Source organism: Arvicola amphibius, chromosome 14, assembly GCF_903992535.2.
Source record: "Arvicola amphibius chromosome 14, mArvAmp1.2, whole genome shotgun sequence".
NCBI lineage: Eukaryota > Metazoa > Chordata > Mammalia > Rodentia > Cricetidae > Arvicola > Arvicola amphibius.
Window position 1 is genome coordinate 4,887,969 of NC_052060.1, and position 7,473 is coordinate 4,895,441.

Consider the following 7,473-nt stretch of genomic DNA (forward strand, 5'->3'; position numbering starts at 1 on the left):
AGCAGGGGAGTACCAGATCTAATTCAGGCTATCGTAGGGTATCCTTAGACCACGCCCCAGATGGAGACAATCCAGGTCATTCCACAAAACACCTTGAATTTAATTATTCACAGAGATATTATTACTACCACTAAAGATCCAATGCCGTGGAATCAATGGAACAAAGTATAACATCTCATTTTTGAATAGCTGTCTTTTGTGTAGTTTTGGGTTAGTTCTCTCCTTTTTTCTTTTTGCTTTTTCATTTTCTTTTTCTTTTCTTTTTTCTTTTTTTGTTGGCTGGTTTGTTGGTTGGTTTGGTTTGGTTTGGTTTGGTTATAGGGTTTTTGGTTTATGCATTTAGACTTTTTTATCAGTACTTTTTTCTTTTCATTTTTGGAGTAATTTGAAAAGTAGTTCAGGTTTTATTATTTAGAAAATTCATGGTATGGAAAATTTAATTTTAGTAGTATGAATATTTGTTGTGAGATTAAGTTTATTTACCTAAATTGTTTTATTTTATGTACTTTAAATCTGGATATTAATTTTTACTCATAACTTGCAAAATATAACAAAACCTGAGAGCAGTCTATTTGAGGCCCTAATTCTCTGCCTGCAATCAGAATTTAAAATATCTACCCATTTGGATTTATCCTGTCTTAAGCAATTGTTTAAATAACATTGGACAAATTGACTCAACACAGTAACCTGTATGATAAATGAAAAATAAATAATTGGCCATCTAATATAGTTTGCCTCTTTAATTCTTTCTTTTCATAAATTCAAAGACTTTTCTGTGTGTCATAACTACATTTTGATCTTTATAGAAAAAGTTGGATAACCATATAGAAATATCTGTGTTGCATTGGTGAACTAAAAAAATTAAATATACCCATGTATTTCCCCATGGAATCACTACTCCGTTGGTATTTTTCACCTTTCCAAGCAAAACAGCATTGTTAATAGGAAATCTTTTACCCATATAATAATTATCTATGTCAAACCAAAATCACAAACAGGAATCTTTGAAGAAAAAACAAGGTTCTTCCTTCCAATGGGAGTCGAGACAGGGTCCCGGTGTTCAGTTCCAGAGGGAAGGAAGAGAACAAGTGCTCTCTGCCCTGGTAGGAAATATGGTCATTTTTTTTTTACCAGGATATGGGTCAGGGGAGAGTAAAGAACTGGGTAAGATATGCACAACATTCTTTCATGAAAAACTACATCTTTCCATCAAAACTGGACTGGGATTTTATCCCAAAATATCAAACTGGGGAGATCTATAGATACTCATATTCAATTTGCAGATGAGTTTATCACACAAATAACTCCTTTCAAGACAAATATGCAGACATCAAGTCCCCAAGTTCTGAGTCTTGTGGTTTTATAAACAGTATACAGAAAAACTACCTTTCTTGAACTTTTACTGAAATGAGCCATGCTGAAGTGAGACTGACTGTCGAAATTGAAATGATCTTTAGTGGAGACAGGTACTAAATCAAAGGCAGCAAGCAGGGCCGTGCTCTATTTAGTCTTGCTTCATGTTCTATTGGATCCACAAGGCCTGGAATGCTGTCCCCATATAAAACTATAAAACTGCATATTCCTCAAGTTGCCAGACCTGATAACTTAGCAATGATACCACAGAAAGACCGAGTTTATCCAGTTCCTTCAGGCAGCCCTTCCATGCATTTTGTGAGGCCTACATATGGAGCTAGAAGTAAAAAGCTATGAGCTAACAGTCCAGACCTGGACTGCCCAAGGTAGATGTGTTGATGGACAATGTAACAGAGACACAGAGATATGTGTTCTCTACAAAAATAAACTCTAAATTTTCTGACACAGCCACAGTCAGCTGAAATTGCTTTCTTCTGTATTCCTGCCTACTCGAAGGATTACATTGCCAGAATATCCTTTTTGTCCATAAACATAAAATCAGTTTGCTGAAAAAGATGAAACAAGGCTCACCAGAAGCATAAGTTTTATCCTCTTGTCCTCATGAAATGTCGTCCCTCTTCTCAGTTGACTAACTCTTCAAAGAAAATTATCAGGATCACAAAGACCTAGTAGGTTCATGGAAAACAGTCAGAATTGGACCTGGTATTCAATAACTGTTATTTGGGTCAAAGTTTTGGGCATGAATTAAATAAGGAGATGAAGAATAAAATATTGAGAAAATAGGCCATCAAAGGTCTGCCCATAGTTAAGTAACAAGCATATGGTACAAGATTTGAAACCTGGAAACATGGAGTTTGGTAGTAGTTCCTGATATGTAGAAACCCTGACGTTAATCCCCTGTACAGGAAACAAAAGCAAAAACAAAGAAAACATACATTTATCTGAAGATGATATCTTTGTGCTAAGCACAGTGGTGCTTGCCTGGAACTCCAGTACTTTGGAGGCAGAAGCAAAGACAGTGTGTTCAAGGTGAGTCTGGACTATATTTCAAAGCTCCAGACCATCAGGGATATACATGAATAATACCTTGCCTCAAATTAAAAAGAATAATAATACAAAGACATCCAAACCTAATTCTGTATTTCAAGTCATAGTTCTATCACTAAGAAGTATTATCAACATTCAAAGAGACCAGAAAAATCAAATAAAGAGAAAAATGAAATATAGTCATTGCTTTGGTATCTTGAAATCTATGATACTAGGAAGAGCCATTTCTATAAAGCGGCAGGATACACAGAAATTATCGGAAAGGTTAGGAATGAATGGCTGCCAATGAACCAGACACAATGAATATAAATGACTCCTATGAGAAAGCAAAAAAAAAAAAAAAAAAAAAAAAAAAAAGCTACTACCTAAGCAAATCATTCAGGTTTTTCACATCTACCAGAGTGCTGGCCTGTGTGGAGCTGTGGTGTGAATCCACATCCATCAGAGTGCTGGCCTGTGTGGAGCTGTGGTGTGAATCCACATCCATCAGAGTGCTGGCCTGTGTGGAGCTGTGGTGTGAGTCTACATCTATCAGAGTGCTGGCCTGTGTGAAGCTGTGGTATGAATCCACATCTATCAGAGTGCTGGCCTGTGTGAATCTGTGGTGTGAGTCCACATCTATCATAGTGATGGCCTGTGTGCAGCTGTGGTGTGAATCCACATCCATCAGAGTGCTGGCCTGTGTGAATCTGTGGTGTGAGTCTACATCCATCAGAGTGTTGCCCTGTGTGTGGATCTGTGGTGTGAATCCACAGCCATCAGAGTGCTTCCCTCTGCCAATATGTGGGATGAGGATAGGGTAGATATTTTTCAAGAACTACCTTCTGAAAATTAATAAAAGGCCAGATGATGGGAAGCCAAAGTTCAAGGCTAGACCTCCCTTCCCCAGATTTCTAAAGAATAAATAGCAAATTAAAATAACATGTTCTGAGTATATCATTCAATGTTTTGATATATGTATCCAATGTGAAATAATCACTATACCTAGCTAAGTTTAATAGATCAATTACCTCGCATAGTTAACTTTTCTGGATGTGTATGTGGTGACGTTGAGATCTAGCCTCTTAAGAAGTTTCAACACACAACACATAATTATTAACTATAGCTAACACATTGTACACTGTCTCCAGTAATCACTCCTCTGGTAAGAGAAGGATTTAATCTTTTGTTCAACAGATTTTTTTCCCTACACTCTCTACCCTGGTAGCACTATTCTACTCACTTCGTTTTCATGAGTTTGACTTTTTTTAGATTTCACATATGTGAATCTTGCAATATTTATCTCTCTGTGTCTGACTTAGAATTTTGCCCTATAAGTTCACCTATATTGTGGCAAATCACAAACCACCCTTAATATTAAGGTTGACTAATATTTCATTGAGTATACAATCAGGAATCCATTAGCAACAAGATATATTTTGAAAATTTTCTCATTAATAAATGCTGCCATTTCATGAACATCTCAGAGTACATAACACAAACATAAAAGGTAGAGATCGACCACTTGACATGGCCTGCTGAGGTGATCAAGTAAACATGAAATGTATAAGGTGTTGCCAACATTGTATGTCATACTGTTTTACACTAACAATGAAAATGTGATAGGTGGAATACATACACTAGAAATATAGTCACTTATTATCATTATGAGGAATTATATACTGTATATAATTGTATGTGCTTTTTTGGAGGTATGGTATACATGCAGGCTTATGTAGATATATGCACATGCATATATGAACTCATGTGCACATGTATTTGGAGGCCAAAGGTGGTTGAGTGTCTTCCTCAATGACTAGTTTTTTGAGATAGCTAGAGCTCACCAACTAACTAGACTTGCTGTCTAGTGAGCCCCAGGAATCCACCTGTCTCCACTTCCCTGAGCTATAACAAATCCACACTGTCATGGTCAGCTTTTACATGGTTGTTTGGATCCAAATCAAGATCCTCATGTTTGTACAACAGGCCTTTTACTCCCTTGTGCTATACCTTTGCATAACTGGCCAGAACAGTAGGCTCATTTGTACTAGTACAATCACAGGCACATGAGTGATTCATTGTGCTACAAAATTATGATGGATCCAATGTCACTGGGTGACAGGAAATTTTCAGTTCTATTATAATCTGACATGATCACCACCATATATGTAATTTATGGGTATAAATAAGGGGATTGAGTCCCAAAGGCTCACAACATGATAACCACTTACAAATAAGATATTGAAGCGAGTAGAGGATTTGGGAATAAAGTGAATAAATTATAGTCATACTGTACACTACTATCAGTGTGGTTCCAATATTAGCAAGAAGTTAGTGGCTTATAAGTTAACAAATAATTTACATATATAACTTCATAAGAAAATAAACAAAATCATCCTTAGCACTTTGTGAAGCTAACTCTCCATTGGTTTTTATTGCTCTCAAGAATGAATAGCTTCTTCCCAGTACATTTCCAGCCTACCACAGAGGAAGACGATGGACAAGACACAGTAACTGATGCCCAGGATTAGGCAGCCTAGTCAGTGTGTAAGGGCCATGGTGCCACTATCTCACCATGACCAGAGGTCCTCCCCTTATCCTACATTGTCTCCCTACCATGGGCACTGGCTATATGTCAGACACACCCCACACATCTTCCATTAGAAAGCTAAGGATGTGTGCTATATTGGCCAGACTCTAGGCAATGTGGTTGTTGTGTGGCTCACCATATAACATGTTTCATCCTATTCTTTAGAAGAACAGTATTAAGCATTTAATCATTTTATTCTATTCTAGATATTGTAGTCATAAAGATTGGAGAGAGAGACATTCTTTCAAGGACTTGCCGAACATAGCATTCTTGGTGGTATAAAGTATAGTGTGACCAGTTGATCATATTATTGGTAGGAAACAATAGTCCAGACCACTTCCTCTGAACTTGGAAGACATAGTCTAAACCTTCCGACTTTAGGAAGCATGTGGTCAGTCTCTACAAATGTCTGGAAATGTGTTAACTTGGGGAGGAGAGTATCCAAGAGGTTTGCTTAAGCATCTTGTATAAAATCCCAAAGATAAGAAAGACAAAAAACTGTTAGTAATTCCTTACAGCCAACATATAAGATGCATGTGAGTGACACCGCCCAATACAGCTCTGAATACACAGAAACCAGATCAAAATTAGCTCTGAAAACTACTCCCCAGAGTCTTGTCTCTATTATCCCATACAAAGAAACAAGAAGGTGTTTTCCTAGAGAGGCGACATGATCAGATTTGAAGTTTTAAAATATTAGTCGGTGAAAGGCAGGAAAGGGATGTGACCGAGTGGTAAGACGGCAGGTAAGGTGGCCATTGTACTACCAAGCCAAACTGACTCTGGACACCGTGATCACACAAGTTTTTAAAAAAAATCTTAGATGATCTCTCAGATCTCCATGTATAAAATAAATAAATACCTTAATAAATTAATATACTTTACTACAACTAGAAGTCTAAAGTTGAAACAATGGTTCACATGCTTCAACCCACGGTAAATTAATGCTTCCATAAGATCAAATCTAGACTACAGATTGCTTTTTTTATGTAAATGACATGTTACAGTGAATGTTGCAGACATGGTCTAATTGGATAACTTTATATGAAACTCAGAAAACTGATTATCTTCAAAACTGTAAGACATCAGGGAATAGTCTCCTGAAGACAGACCATCAAGTAACACTGCCACCTACAGGCTGAACAGATAAGGATCTGTTTGTTTGGTCCTGACAGTCTGCTCCAACCACATAAGAAAAGTGCCTTAGTTGTTTAGAACATCTACCTGCTTGTTTCCCTTAGGAATGTGGCTAAATGCCACCTCCCATCATTATGGGACTAATGTACTGAATAAATATACTGAAGTTCCCCTCCTCACTAGTAATGCTCACTTTACTCTGCAGTCAGTCAGAAGAGCTTGAGGTTAGTGACATTACTGAGAAGGTCCACACACATCAGTCCAAGGCTTAGGCGTGTACATAGGCACAGAAAACACAGATGCATTATAGAAGGATGGGATAGGATGGGAAGGGGACTTAGTGTGAGAAGGCTTAGAAAAAGAAAGTTAATGAGATGGGAAGAGAAGGAAAGAAAAGAAAAGAGGAGAGGAGAGGGAAAGGATGGAAGAGGAGAAAAAAGGGAGTAGGAGGAAAGATGAAAGAAGGGGAAAGGAAGGAAATGGAAGAAAAACTCTGCATGGGGAAAAGCAAAACTTCCCTTCAGCTCTAGAGAAGAAATTTAATGAGGGTATGAATTTTAGTGGAGGTTTCCAAAGCACATACACTACATTTGAAGCCACACAGAGAATAATAGCATGGCTCCTGCCCAAGGATGACATGAGATCAGCTAACATCCTTAAGAACAAAATTGGTGCCACATGACCCCTGAACCAGGTTGCTTTTCCACTCTTGCCACCAGCTTCCCGGCTCACTCAATGACTGATGACCTGCCAGCCCTGGAGCTCTGGCTTCTGGCGCCGCCCGGGGCTCCAACCTCCCTCACAGGGCAGGGTCAGGACCAAGGATCCTCTCTACAATGACCCACGTACACCGGCTTATCGTGAGTTTTCCCCTTCCAGCTGGCCAAACGGCCCTGGCCAACCCACTAATTGCCGCTGAGCTCCCAGCAATTTGCTCGGTGTTCCTAGGGTTGGGGAACTTCTCTGGTCCCCTTCGCCAGTGTTCAATCCGGCTTGCATTCTTGGCTTAGCCCGTGCCTGAGACGGCAAAAGCCTCTCACTCCACCCATGTCTGAGGGCCCGGGGTCTTCAGCTTTCCTTCCTCTCTCCTTCCTTCTCTCTCTGTCTTTTTACTTAGCCACAACAGTGTGGCATCATCGTCACGGGACGACGGCTACCATCCCATTCGTAATAGAGAGACGTCTCGTTGCGAATCTTGGATGTTCGTGCCATCTGCATGCATTTCGCCTAACGGGGAACGGTCCTTGTGAGGCTTGAAGTGCCATGGTTTTTGCGGGTGTGTTTACGGCCTCAGCTATGGGAAGCAAGCCGTCCAAGACTATCCAGTTAGCCACACTCATCCGTTT

The 7,473-nt window shown here is 39.2% G+C and overlaps 1 non-coding gene across 1 annotated transcript; it reads left to right on the forward strand.

Annotated features, from left to right (window-relative positions):
* Nucleotides 1–6,690: 6,690 nt before the first annotated feature.
* On the forward strand, nt 6,691–6,800 carry LOC119801569. Its single transcript, XR_005283251.1, has one exon. It is a non-coding gene; the product is annotated as a U6 spliceosomal RNA (small nuclear RNA).
* The last annotated feature ends 673 nt before the right edge of the window (nt 6,801–7,473 follow it).